The sequence below is a fragment of the Drosophila obscura genome, unplaced genomic scaffold (assembly GCF_018151105.1).
Source record: "Drosophila obscura isolate BZ-5 IFL unplaced genomic scaffold, ASM1815110v1 contig_193, whole genome shotgun sequence".
Lineage (NCBI taxonomy): Eukaryota > Metazoa > Arthropoda > Insecta > Diptera > Drosophilidae > Drosophila > Drosophila obscura.
Window position 1 is genome coordinate 593,285 of NW_024542782.1, and position 13,105 is coordinate 606,389.

A 13,105-nucleotide genomic window follows, 5' to 3' on the forward strand; every position below is an offset into this window, starting at 1 on the left:
ATTGTACTAGTTGTTGTCGATATTAGCAAATCGCTGGTTAGGCAGTACGAGTTTGGGGATGGGCACTGAGCACTCCATGACCCACTTTGCAATGCAGGGGAGAGAGAGCGTGCTCTCTCCTCGTTCACTTGCAGTGATGCAGTTTTTGTTGGTACTGCTGCTTTTGGCGAGCGTATAGAGTAGTACGTTTGTTTTTTGCTTGCGAGAGCCGACGCTCGTCTTGTTGTTGTTGCCGGGCTTGGCTCATTTTGGCTTTGGTTACAGTGCTTGTGCTCTTTACCGAGCTGGTGCTCTTAAAAGTTGACATTTGTTCTTTTCTATTATTTCTATTAATCTTTATTAAACGATTGGATGGTATTCATGGGCAGCACGATCACTAGTAGCCATGCCTACCCCGAGCGCTTTTTCGCAAATTAAATTATGATTAATCGCGATTAATTGATTTTCACGGCGGAGCGATACAAAAATATGTCTGTAGTCGTTGACGGTGGACGTTGATTAGCAACGTAAAAGAATTAAGTGAATGAAAAAATATTGAATAATACAAAGAACCAACAAAAACAAAACTCTCGCATCATCATTTCTCGCTTGCCTACTGCATTTTTCAAGCCAGCCCGACACCTGAAGTCACCTACAATCTATAAATTTTCTTGTAGCGGATCCTGGGCAGACTAATGCATACCTCAGCCTGAAATAGGACCTCACAAGTTTAATGAGTAATGGTGGTAAAGTAACGTCTTCAAACTTGCAATCCCGTTAACATGGCTAAGACTTTTAAGTCACACGCGACCTTCCACTGGTGTTTTTAAAATTTTTTATTTTCAAACAATTACTCATTGTTTGATATGTTTTCTTCATAGCATTGGCGATGGGAACAAAATTGTGCGTGAGCCAAATGACGCGTCCGAAAATGGGTATGTTGACGTTATCTTTTAATAAGCCGGAATGGTTTTAAAAACATCCATGAAACTCGGCTATATATTTAGGAAGATCCGGGTTTCTCACCAAATCGTTCAATTGTTCCTGTGAAATAGGCTTGCAAAATTTCCATTCTCCTGAAGAGTTATTACTTGAATCTGTTGTTCCATTCGACGACTAACATAACTCTCCATTTCCAGTTTTATTTACTCAACAAAAGAAATATTCGGGGCCGTGAATATCTGTTTTTTTCCACAGCATTGGAGTACCAAATTTTAATTGTTTTCTAAAAAAATGTTAAGAAAAAAATAATGTTTAGTATTTTTGGTAAAGTTAATAGTTTTTGGATTAGAGTTACTTACTTTTCGTCGTAATCAGATGCTGTTAAATTCAAGCAGCTTAGTGACCACTCTTCCACAAAACTTTCGGCTTTGATTTTATAGTTTGAAGTGTTGAAGTGTGAGTCAATCTTCAATTGTGCTCTAACCGACCCTGCCACTTTCTTGTATGCCTCGATTTGCACTATTAACTGCCTCATACCCCTAGCCTGATACAATAAACCCTTATTTGCGCTATAATGTGGAATCCCTTTAGCAAAGTATTCGATTAAGCTTTCGTCCTCCATATCGATCGGCTTTGCCAACTCCATCAGAGCGTACAGATACTCGTGCAACGTTTCGTTCATTTTCTTCTGCCGCAATACACTCTTCAAAGCATTCCAATCACGAATATCGCGCTGACTTCTTACAAACAACTTTGCCGCCCCACTCAGCAATTGTTTTGCATAAATGAACACCTGCAATTGGATCCATTCCACCGTCAGCGCACAGTCTTCAAGTTCTTCTATCCAATGTAATTTACGTCAGGCGAGCTTACACCTGAAAACTGCGCCACACTGCCTTTTACATCTTTAAATTTAAACCAGGATCTACCTGCACTAAACATGCCTGCTTGACGCCATGGACCCGATCCACTTGGATTTTCCTCTCGCCTTTCATTTCTACCTTGCTGTGCAGTATTCGAATCTGCCGTTGTAAAAGATAACTCTTCATCACTCACTTCATGATTATTATGATTTGTTTGAATACCGTAGTGAGCCAGCAGTCTGTCTTGTAACTCAGCTTTTCTTCCGTTTCTGCTTAAACCTATTTCGGCCAATTTCTGACGCAACCCTGTCACAGCCAATGCCGAAATCTCGTCTCTATTCATGTTTACAAACTTTTATAACAACAACAAACTTTTTGTCTGCTTTTCCAAGTTGTTCGTCGATTCCGCTTTTCCAGCCGAAATTCGGGAACAGACTTGTCTCGCTTTGTAATATTCCGCTGCCACTCACCCTCACCAACCAATTTCAGAATATTCGTAGTCCTCTCACCAACACAGCTCCAGAATTGTCGTCCTCACACCAATACAGCTCCAGAAATGTCGTCTGTCTCTCACTAAAACCGCTCCAGAAATGTCGTCACACCAAAACAGCTGTTCAGAGTGAGGACGGCGCTGGCGGTGCAACAGATCTGTGGGCATTCTAGCCACACCACTGTTAGCAATCAAGCTACGCAAGCTGTTGCCCTCGCTCTCGCTCTCACGCTTAAGAGCGTTTTTCCCCCCGATGCGAATCTGGCCAACAGCAAGAGCTCCATAGAAGGCTTCGGTTCCCAATAACAAATCAATGCGCTTAGACCTAAAGAACGATTCATCTGCCAGTGGAGTATTGGCAGGTAGGTTCCAATTTGATATGTCGATCTCACTATTTGGCTGGTAGGCAATGTGAGAGGTTATTCCGAACTGGATAGCTGATAGCCAGATGTGCGCGACTTAATAGAAGTCGTCGTACGAGCCTTAAGGTTAGTAAGGGACTCTCCGATACTACGGATTCCGATGTGGTGTTTTTCACCTGAGAACACGAATCAAGCAATGCTCTACCAAGTTTGTATTCACCTGAGGCATCCTTGACCAATACCATCGCTGTCGCTAACAGTATCTGATCCTCTGCTGCTACTTCCATGTGCGAATGAGACGCTGCTTGATGAGACTGACTAGCAGTAGGTGGCCAGAAGGGTAGCGATGATTGTGTTTGTTGTGCTGGAGTTGAGGTTTGTCCTTTTGACGATTGTGGTGTTTGTTGCGGCTGAGAGTGATGTAAGGTTGAATTATGAGTCCGATACATGTACGGCAACGATGAGTCGATGAGCATTGTGCCACTCTATGGCCGTTTCCAAGACAATTGATGCAGAGACCGAGGCGTTTCACATTGTCAAACCGTTGATTGCTGTTCATAGCCTTGAACTGCGAACACTTCGTAATTTTATGACCAGAACTAGAACAAAGGGTACAAGAGGAATTAGTAATGGCAAACGATGAGGTTGTATGGTGATTTGAATAACGATTAGACTTATTGGTTTCAGCCGTTCGTTGCGACGAAGTACCAGCCGAGGTTCCAGATGAAAGGAGAAACTGACAGTGGCGTTCCAACAGCTGTGTGCATTTAGCCAGGTCGGCAGAGTCTTGTAGTCCAGCGATTCCCTCCACTTAATCCGAGTTGGCTGATCACACTTCTCCATAACGATATATATGAACATAGCTTGAGCAATATTCTCAGGTTTGCCGATGGATTCCAAAGATCTGAAGATAGCGGAGGCTTTATCCACTAAACTGCGAAGCTGCTGACTGTTAGCCCTTTCCACAGGTTGTAATGCAAACAATGACTCGATTTCTTCTAGAAAAATAAGAGTAGATTTATCATAACGTTATTTGAGTTTTTCTAGAGCCTTCGGATAGTTTTCGCTGGTAACCTGGAATGCCTGAACTGTGTCTAACGCCGGCCCTTAAGGCAGGTCATCAAATAATTAAACCTTTCTATGTTAGACAGTCCAAACTCACGCACAATAAGTTGATCGAACGAATTTATGAAATAATTCGCATAAGTGCCGTCAAACGTAGGCAGCGACAACCTCGGCAGCGATGACCGCCATGGCGGCGGGTGGTGATCCGGCGTCAATATGCTAGCGTTCAGATCTCCTCCTAGTTTTTCCTTTATGGATAGCTTTACTGCTATGTAGGTATCTTCCAAGTCCGCACGTCCTTCATCGTTCGGACTAAGATCCTCGATGTCAGATTGAACGTTTAGAATTTTCTTGAAATACGTTTCCAAGATGCTCAAGCGATAGCGAAGCTCATTATTACAAATTGGGTTTTCCGATTTGCCTTCCACCTCAGATTTGATACGAGAAATATTGCGCTTTATATTGCTCCGTTGGCGTTTTAAATCTTCGAGCGTCGTCATTTTGCTGTGTAGTGTAAATTACACGCACACAGAACTAGGATTCCAAAGGCAATGCAATGCAGCAGCAAGAGAACAAATTTAGAAGCGAGCGACGGCGGCAAAAAAAAAGGGTTGAGCGCAATTCCAGTCCAGAGTAAGCGAAAATTCCAACGACGGCAACGAAAGCGAAAGTGAAGCGGAGAAATTCGAAGAGATAGATAACTGCGTTGACCGATGGACAAAAGCAGGTAGCAGCAATGCAATTTTTGGTATCTTACTTATATTACTTATATAAGAGGATGAGTGTTCAGTCAAACTCCTAACATCATAATAGAATAAAATAATCACTTAAATGACCCTCGCATTGTAGTATATTACGCTCATTCTTACTCTCTTTGTTACGCTCTTGCATTGGATTTGTAATTGAATTCACCACATTATAAGCACGCTTATGCACACTTCTCGCCTGGCTCAGCAGTTGCAGCTTCAAAGGAAAGAGTCGGATGTTTTTGTGTCTAGTCTCGGCGAGTCGCGTGCCATATCGGAAGGATGCTGCGTAGATATCAACCTGGAATCACACATCAAGTTATGCCACGAACATTTCGGCAGTAATTGCTCCCACCATAACGTCCAGTCAACCTAACTGCAACATCGCCCTAAACAGCTGGAACGTTCCCTGCAACACACAGTTAGTCTCAACCTGTGGACATTCTTATTGGAGCGGGACTGTTCTTTGAGCTTCTCTGCACCCCCCATTACTCTTCCTAGCATTCAGACCAGTGCTCCATCTCCATCCTCATCTTCCACCTCTACTTCCACCCATCCAAAAAAATAACTTCCTCTATTGTAGTAACCTACAAGAATGCTAGAGGCTTACGTAGTAAGCTCAGCACTCTTTTTCTTGAGAGTCTCGCATTCTCGTCCCACGTTATTGTGTTAACCGAGACCTGGTTAAAGCCGGACATCCTTAGTTCCGAAGTTTTGGCAGGTCGGTACACAATTTTTAGAAATGACCGTTCGTATCGACGTGGAGGTGGGGTCCTCATTGCAGTGGACTCAAACTTCACGTCGGATTATTTCATGGTCCAGGTTCAACAAGACCTGGAATTCCTGTGCGTAAAACTGATTCTCCCAGGCTTTTCCATTTTCATTATTTGCTCGTATATTCCACCTTCCTCGGATATCTTAATATACGAGCATCACCAGTCCGCTTTAAAAACTGTTTCTTCCTCGCTATCAGATAAAGACCATATGATAGTTCTTGGTGATATCAATTTGCCAGGTACTGTTTGGTCTTCGGTAAACGAGTCTAATTACCTTGTGCCCATGTCACTACATGACTTTATCGACGACTTGCTAGACCTATCCCTGTCTCAAGTCAACCATGTTAAAAATTGCTTGGGTCGATTGCTTGATCTGTGCTTTGTCTCGGATACGACCATAGCGTTGTTAACCCGAGCCCTTCCGCTCACTATACCTGAAGACTCCTACCATCCCACATTCGAAGTGTCAGTCGATATTGGCCCTACTGTATTGGATCGAATGGGTAGGCTATCTGAACCTGTCCGCTGCTTTCGTAAATCCGAGTTTACGAAGCTTAATAACCTTATTGACCCCTGCTTAAACTATTCACCCTATCCATTAACGCTTCATGCTTCCCCCCATCTGGTAGGAATCTTTTATTATTCCGCTCCATAAAAAATTTAACAAGTCTGATGCAAATAATTATAGAGGTATATCTAAGTTATCCGCTATTCCTAAAATGTTTGAAAAAATTTTAGCTCCGCATTTGCAACATCTCTGAAAATCACTTATATCTCCGTCTCAGCACGGATTTATAAGGCGGCGATCAACAATTACCAATTTATTAGAGTTTACCTCTTTTATTATTAAAGGCTTCCAAGGTAACTTGCAGACGGATGTCATTTACGCTGATTTCAGTAAAGCATTCGATTCTGTAAACCATTCCCTTCTAGCATAAAAACTTGACCTTTTAGGGTTTCCGCCTAATCTACCTTCGTTCTAGGTCTCAAAGAGTCCTCTTCAAAAACCTGTTACGATTACTTCTGGAGTACCACAGGGCAGCCATCTAGGCCCATCTACCATTCACACTCTTTATTAATGACCTGCCTTTAGTATTAACAAACTTTCGAGTACTCATGTATGCGGATGATGTTAAACTCTGCGTCCAGTATAAGGACATTTCATTTCACTCTCGCTTGCAATCCGATCTCAATTACTTTCAGTCATGGTGTTGTGCAAATATGTTACACCTAAATGCCTCGAAATGCAAAGCAATGACATTTCATCGCTCCTGCCCCTTTTTGGCTCCTTATAGCCTCTGCGGTGGTTCTCTTGAGAGAATTACCTTGGTTGATGATCTTGGTGTTAAACTAGACCTCAAGTTAAAGTTTTCTGAACACATTTCTACCATGGTAATTAAGGCCATGGGCGTGCTTGGGTTTATAAAGAGGTGGTCAAAGGAATTTGACGACCCCTATATAACAAAGACTCTCTATATCACGCTTGTTTGTCCGATTTTAGAGTACGGCTCTTGTGTATGGTGCCCCCAGTACAAAGTGCACCAGGACCGTATAGAATCAGTCCAGAAAAACTTTTTACTTTTTGCTCTGCGTGGCCTTAACTGGGATGCAGGTGTGAGACTTCCATCTTACCCTCGTAGATTGCTTTTAATAAACCTTCCAACCTTAGTTAGTCGTAGAAAAATGCTTGGAGTGATTTTTATGTACAACCTGATCAAGGGTGACGTAGATAGCCCTGACTTGTTGAGCCGCATAAGCTTTACGATTCCTGTTAGATCTACTAGAATCTTTATTCCTTTGTTCCTTCCGCTTCATAGATCGAATTATTCCTTGCACGAACCATTTAGGGTCCTATGCTCGGACTTCAATTCCCTCTACCATATAATATCCACTACTAATTCCCTTCCTCTTCTTAAATCACTAATACTAACATACCTTTCCCGTAATTAGTACTATTTCTTAGCTATCTTTGCATGTTTAGCTCTTTGAGTTGTGTTTAGCTCTAATTTTCCTCGAATTTTAGTCTAACACCTATCTTTCCTGCATGCTCGCGATCGGTTCGGTAACACGCGTCGCGCGTCATGCGGCAGCGCCCCTCGGTCGGTTGGGCGGGAGGAGGCGCTGCGTTTCTGCCTGGGTTCCGCGCGTAACAGACTTCTCCTTGGTGTCGCATTGGCCACTTGATGGTGCAGTCATTGCATATCAACGTCCAAACAAATATCTATCAGAAAAGTTCGGTTTGGATCATGAGGGAAAAAAACTTTGATTTTATCGAGTAGTGTTACACTGGCAGATGCATTGATTAGGCGTCGTTTAAGCAATTGCTCATTAAAATCTATGGAGAAACTTTGGAGCTAAAATTCGTTAACCAAACCTAAAAAATGAAACAAAAATTAACAAAAAATACCTTTTCGAAGGTTGCGGGCCCAACTGCCAATTGGGAACAAAGAAATCGAAAAAGGGTTGTAAATTTAGTACCTGATCGCGTTCCTTCTGAGGTAGGCCTGTTCAGGTCAAATGACTAAGATCCTCGATGTCAAATTGAACGTTTAGAATTTTCTTGAAATACGTTTCCAAGATGCTCAAGCGATAGCGAAGCTCATCATTACAAATTGGGTTTTCCGATTTGCCTTCCACCACAGATTTGATACGAGAAATATTGCGCTTTATAATGCTCCGTTGGCGTTTTAAATCTTCGAGCGTTGTCATTTTGTTGTGTAGTATAAATTACACGCACACAGAACTAGAGATTCCAAAGGCAATGCACGCAACAACAGCAAGAAGGCACCAAATCAGCAGCAGCAGCAAGAGAACAAATTTAGAAGCGGGCGACGGCGGCAAAAAAAAGGGTTGAGCGCAATTCCTCTATTGTAGTTACCTACCAGAATGCTAGAGGCTTGCGTAGTAAGCTCAGCACTCTTTTTCTTGAGAGTCTCGCATTCTCGTCCCACGTTATTGTGTTAACCGAGACCTGGTTAAAGCCGTACATCCTTAGTTCCAAAGTTTTGGCAGGTCGGTACAAAATTTTTAGAAATGACCGTTCGTATCGACGTGGAGGTGGGGTCCTCATTGCAGTGGACTCAAACTTCACGTCGGATTATTTCATGGTCCAGGTTCAACAAGACCTGGAATTCCTGTGCGTAAAACTGATTCTCCCAGGCTTTTCCATTTTCATTATTTGCTCGTATATTCCACCTTCCTCGGATATCTTAATATTCGAGCATCACCAGTCCGCTTTAAAAACTGTTTCTTCCTCGCTATCAGATAAAGACCATATGATAGTTCTTGGTGATTTCAATTTGCCAGGTACTGTTTGGTCTTCGGTAAACGAGTCTAATTACCTTGTGCCCATGTCACTACATGACTTTATCGACGACTTGCTAGACCTATCCCTGTCTCAAGTCAACCATGTTAAAAATTGCTTGGGTCGATTGCTTGATCTGTGCTTTGTCTTGGATACGACCATAGCGTTGTTAACCCGAGCCCTTCCGCTCACTATACCTGAAGACTCCTACCATCCCATATTCGAAGTGTCAGTCGATATTGGCCCTACTGTATTGGATCGAATAGGTAGGCTATCTGAACCTGTCCGCTGCTTTCGTAAATTCGAGTTTACGAAGCTTAATAGCCTTATTGACCCCTGCTTAAACTATTCACCCTATCCATTAACGCTTCATGCTTCCCCCCCATCTGGAAGGAATCTTTTATTATTCTGCTCCATAAAAAATTTAACAAGTCTGATGCAAATAATTATAGAGGTATATCTAAGTTATCCGCTATTCCTAAAATGTTTGAAAAAATTTTAGCTCCGCATTTGCAACATCTCTGAAAATCACTTATATCTCCGTCTCAGCACGGATTTATAAGGCGGCGATCAACAATTACCAATTTATTAGAGTTTACCTCTTTTATTATTAAAGGCTTCCAAGGTAACTTGCAGACGGATGTCATTTACGCTGATTTCAGTAAAGCATTCGATTCTGTAAACCATTCCCTTCTAGCATAAAAACTTGACCTTTTAGGGTTTCCGCCTAATCTACCTTCGTTCTAGGTCTCAAAGAGTCCTCTTCAAAAACCTGTTACGATTACTTCTGGAGTACCACAGGGCAGCCATCTAGGCCCATCTACCATTCACACTCTTTATTAATGACCTGCCTTTAGTATTAACAAACTCTCGAGTACTCATGTATGCGGATGATGTTAAACTCTGCGTCCAGTATAAGGACATTTCATTTCACTCTCGCTTGCAATCCGATCTCAATTACTTTCAGTCATGGTGTTGTGCAAATATGTTACACCTAAATGCCTCGAAATGCAAAGTAATGACATTTCATCGCTCCTGCCCCTTTTTGGCTCCTTATAGCCTCTGCGGTGGTTCTCTTGAGAGAATTACCTTGGTTGATGATCTTGGTGTTAAACTAGACCTCAAGTTAAAGTTTTCTGAACACATTTCTACCATGGTAATTAAGGCCATGGGCGTGCTTGGGTTTATAAAGAGGTGGTCAAAGGAATTTGACGACCCCTATATAACAAACTTTTTACTTTTTGCTCTGCGTGGCCTTAACTGGGATGCAGGTGTGAGACTTCCATCTTACCCTCGTAGATTGCTTTTAATAAACCTTCCAACCTTAGTTAGTCGTAGAAAAATGCTTGGAGTGATTTTTATGTACAACCTGATCAAGGGTGACGTAGATAGCCCTGACTTGTTGAGCCGCATAAGCTTTACGATTCCTGTTAGATCTACTAGAAACATTATTCCTTTGTTCCTTCCGCTTCGTTGATCGAATTATTCCTTGCACGAACCATTTAGGGTCCTATGCTCGGACTTCAATTCCCTCTACCATATAATATCCACTACTAATTCCCTTCCTCTTCTTAAATCACTAATACTAACATACCTTTCCCGTAATTAGTACTATATCTTAGCTATATATCTATATCTTATATCTTTGCATGTTTAGCTCTTTGAGTTGTGTTTAGCTCTAATTTTCCTCGAATTTTAGTCTAACACCTATCTTTCCTGCATGCTCGCGATCGGTTCGGTAACACGCGTCGCGCGTCATGCGGCAGCGCCCCTCGGTCGGTTGGGCGGGAGGAGGTGCTGCGTTTCTGCCTGGGTTCCGCGCGTAACAGACTTCTCCTTGGTGTCGCATGGGCCACTTGATGGTGCAGTCATTGCATATCAACGTCCAAACAAATATCTATCAGAAAAGTTCGGTTTGGATCATGAAGGAAAAAAACTTTGATTTTATCGAGTAGTGTTACACTGGCAGATGCATTGATTAGGCGTCGTTTAAGCAATTGCTCATTAAAATCTATGGAGAAACTTTGGAGCTAAAATTCGTTAACCAAACCTAAAAAATGAAACAAAAATTAACAAAAAATACCTTTTCGAAGGTTGCGGGCCCAACTGCCAATTGGGAACAAAGCAATCGAAAAAGGGCTGTAAATTTAGTACCTGATCGCGTTCCTTCTGAGGTAGGCCTGTTCAGGTCAAATGACTAAGATCCTCGATGTCAAATTGAACGTTTAGAATTTTCTTGAAATACGTTTCCAAGATGCTCAAGCGATAGCGAAGCTCATCATTACAAATTGGGTTTTCCGATTTGTCTTCCACCACAGATTTGATACGAGAAATATTGCGCTTTATAATGCTCCGTTGGCGTTTTAAATCTTCGAGCGTTGTCATTTTGTTGTGTAGTATAAATTACACGCACACAGAACTAGAGATTCCAAAGGCAATGCACGCAACAACAGCAAGAAGGCACCAAATCAGCAGCAGCAGCAAGAGAACAAATTTAGAAGCGGGCGACGGCGGCAAAAAAAAGGGTTGAGCGCAATTCCTCTATTGTAGTTACCTACCAGAATGCTAGAGGCTTGCGTAGTAAGCTCAGCACTCTTTTTCTTGAGAGTCTCGCATTTTCGTCCCACGTTATTGTGTTAACCGAGACCTGGTTAAAGCCGTACATCCTTAGTTCCAAAGTTTTGGCAGGTCGGTACAAAATTTTTAGAAATGACCGTTCGTCGACGTGGAGGTGGGGTCCTCATTGCAGTGGACTCAAACTTCACGTCGGATTATTTCATGGTCCAGGTTCAACAAGACCTGGAATTCCGCTGCGTAAAACTGATTCTCCCAGGCTTTTCCATTTTCATTATTTGCTCGTATATTCCACCTTCCTCGGATATCTTAATATTCGAGCATCACCAGTCCGCTTTAAAAACTGTTTCTTCCTCGCTATCAGATAAAGACCATATGATAGTTCTTGGTGATTTCAATTTGCCAGGTACTGTTTGGTCTTCGGTAAACGAGTCTAATTACCTTGTGCCCATGTCACTACATGACTTTATCGACGACTTGCTAGACCTATCCCTGTCTCAAGTCAACCATGTTAAAAATTGCTTGGGTCGATTGCTTGATCTGTGCTTTGTCTTGGATACGACCATAGCGTTGTTAACCCGAGCCCTTCCGCTCACTATACCTGAAGACTCCTACCATCCCATATTCGAAGTGTCAGTCGATATTGGCCCTACTGTATTGGATCGAATGGGTAGGCTATCTGAACCTGTCCGCTGCTTTCGTAAATTCGAGTTTACGAAGCTTAATAGCCTTATTGACCCCTGCTTAAACTATTCACCCTATCCATTAACGCTTCATGCTTCCCCCCCATCTGGAAGGAATCTTTTATTATTCCGCTCCATAAAAAAATTAACAAGTCTGATGCAAATAATTATAGAGGTATATCTAAGTTATCCGCTATTCCTAAAATGTTTGAAAAAATTTTAGCTCCGCATTTGCAACATCTCTGAAAATCACTTATATCTCCGTCTCAGCACGGATTTATAAGGCGGCGATCAACAATTACCAATTTATTAGAGTTTACCTCTTTTATTATTAAAGGCTTCCAAGGTAACTTGCAGACGGATGTCATTTACGCTGATTTCAGTAAAGCATTCGATTCTGTAAACCATTCCCTTCTAGCATAAAAACTTGACCTTTTAGGGTTTCCGCCTAATCTACCTTCGTTCTAGGCTCAAAGAGTCCTCTTCAAAAACCTGTTACGATTACTTCTGGAGTACCACAGGGCAGCCATCTAGGCCCATCTACCATTCACACTCTTTATTAATGACCTGCCTTTAGTATTAACAAACTCTCGAGTACTCATGTATGCGGATGATGTTAAACTCTGCGTCCAGTATAAGGACATTTCATTTCACTCTCGCTTGCAATCCGATCTCAATTACTTTCAGTCATGGTGTTGTGCAAATATGCTACACCTAAATGACTCGAAATGCAAAGTAATGACATTTCATCGCTCCTGCCCCTTTTTGGCTCCTTATAGCCTCTGCGGTGGTTCTCTTGAGAGAATTACCTTGGTTGATGATCTTGGTGTTAAACTAGACCTCAAGTTAAAGTTTTCTGAACACATTTCTACCATGGTAATTAAGGCCATGGGCGTGCTTGGGTTTATAAAGAGGTGGTCAAAGGATTTGACGACCCCTATATAACGAAGACTCTCTATATCTCGCTTGTTCGTCCGATTTTAGAATACGGCTCTTGTGTATGGCTCCCCAGTACAAAGTACACCAGGACCGTATAGAATCAGTCCAGAAAAACTTTTTACTTTTTGCTCTGCGTGGCCTTAACTGGGATGCAGGTGTGAGACTGCCATCTTATCCTCGTAGATTGCTTTGAATAAACCTTCCAACCTTAGTTAGTCGTAGAAAAATGCTTGGTGTGATTTTTATGCACAACCTGATCAGGGTGATGTAGATAGCCCTGACTTGTTGAGCCGCATAAACTTTACGATTCCCACTAGAAACTTCATTCCTCTTTTCCTTCCGCTTGTAGATCGAATTATTCCTTGCACGAACCATTTAGGGT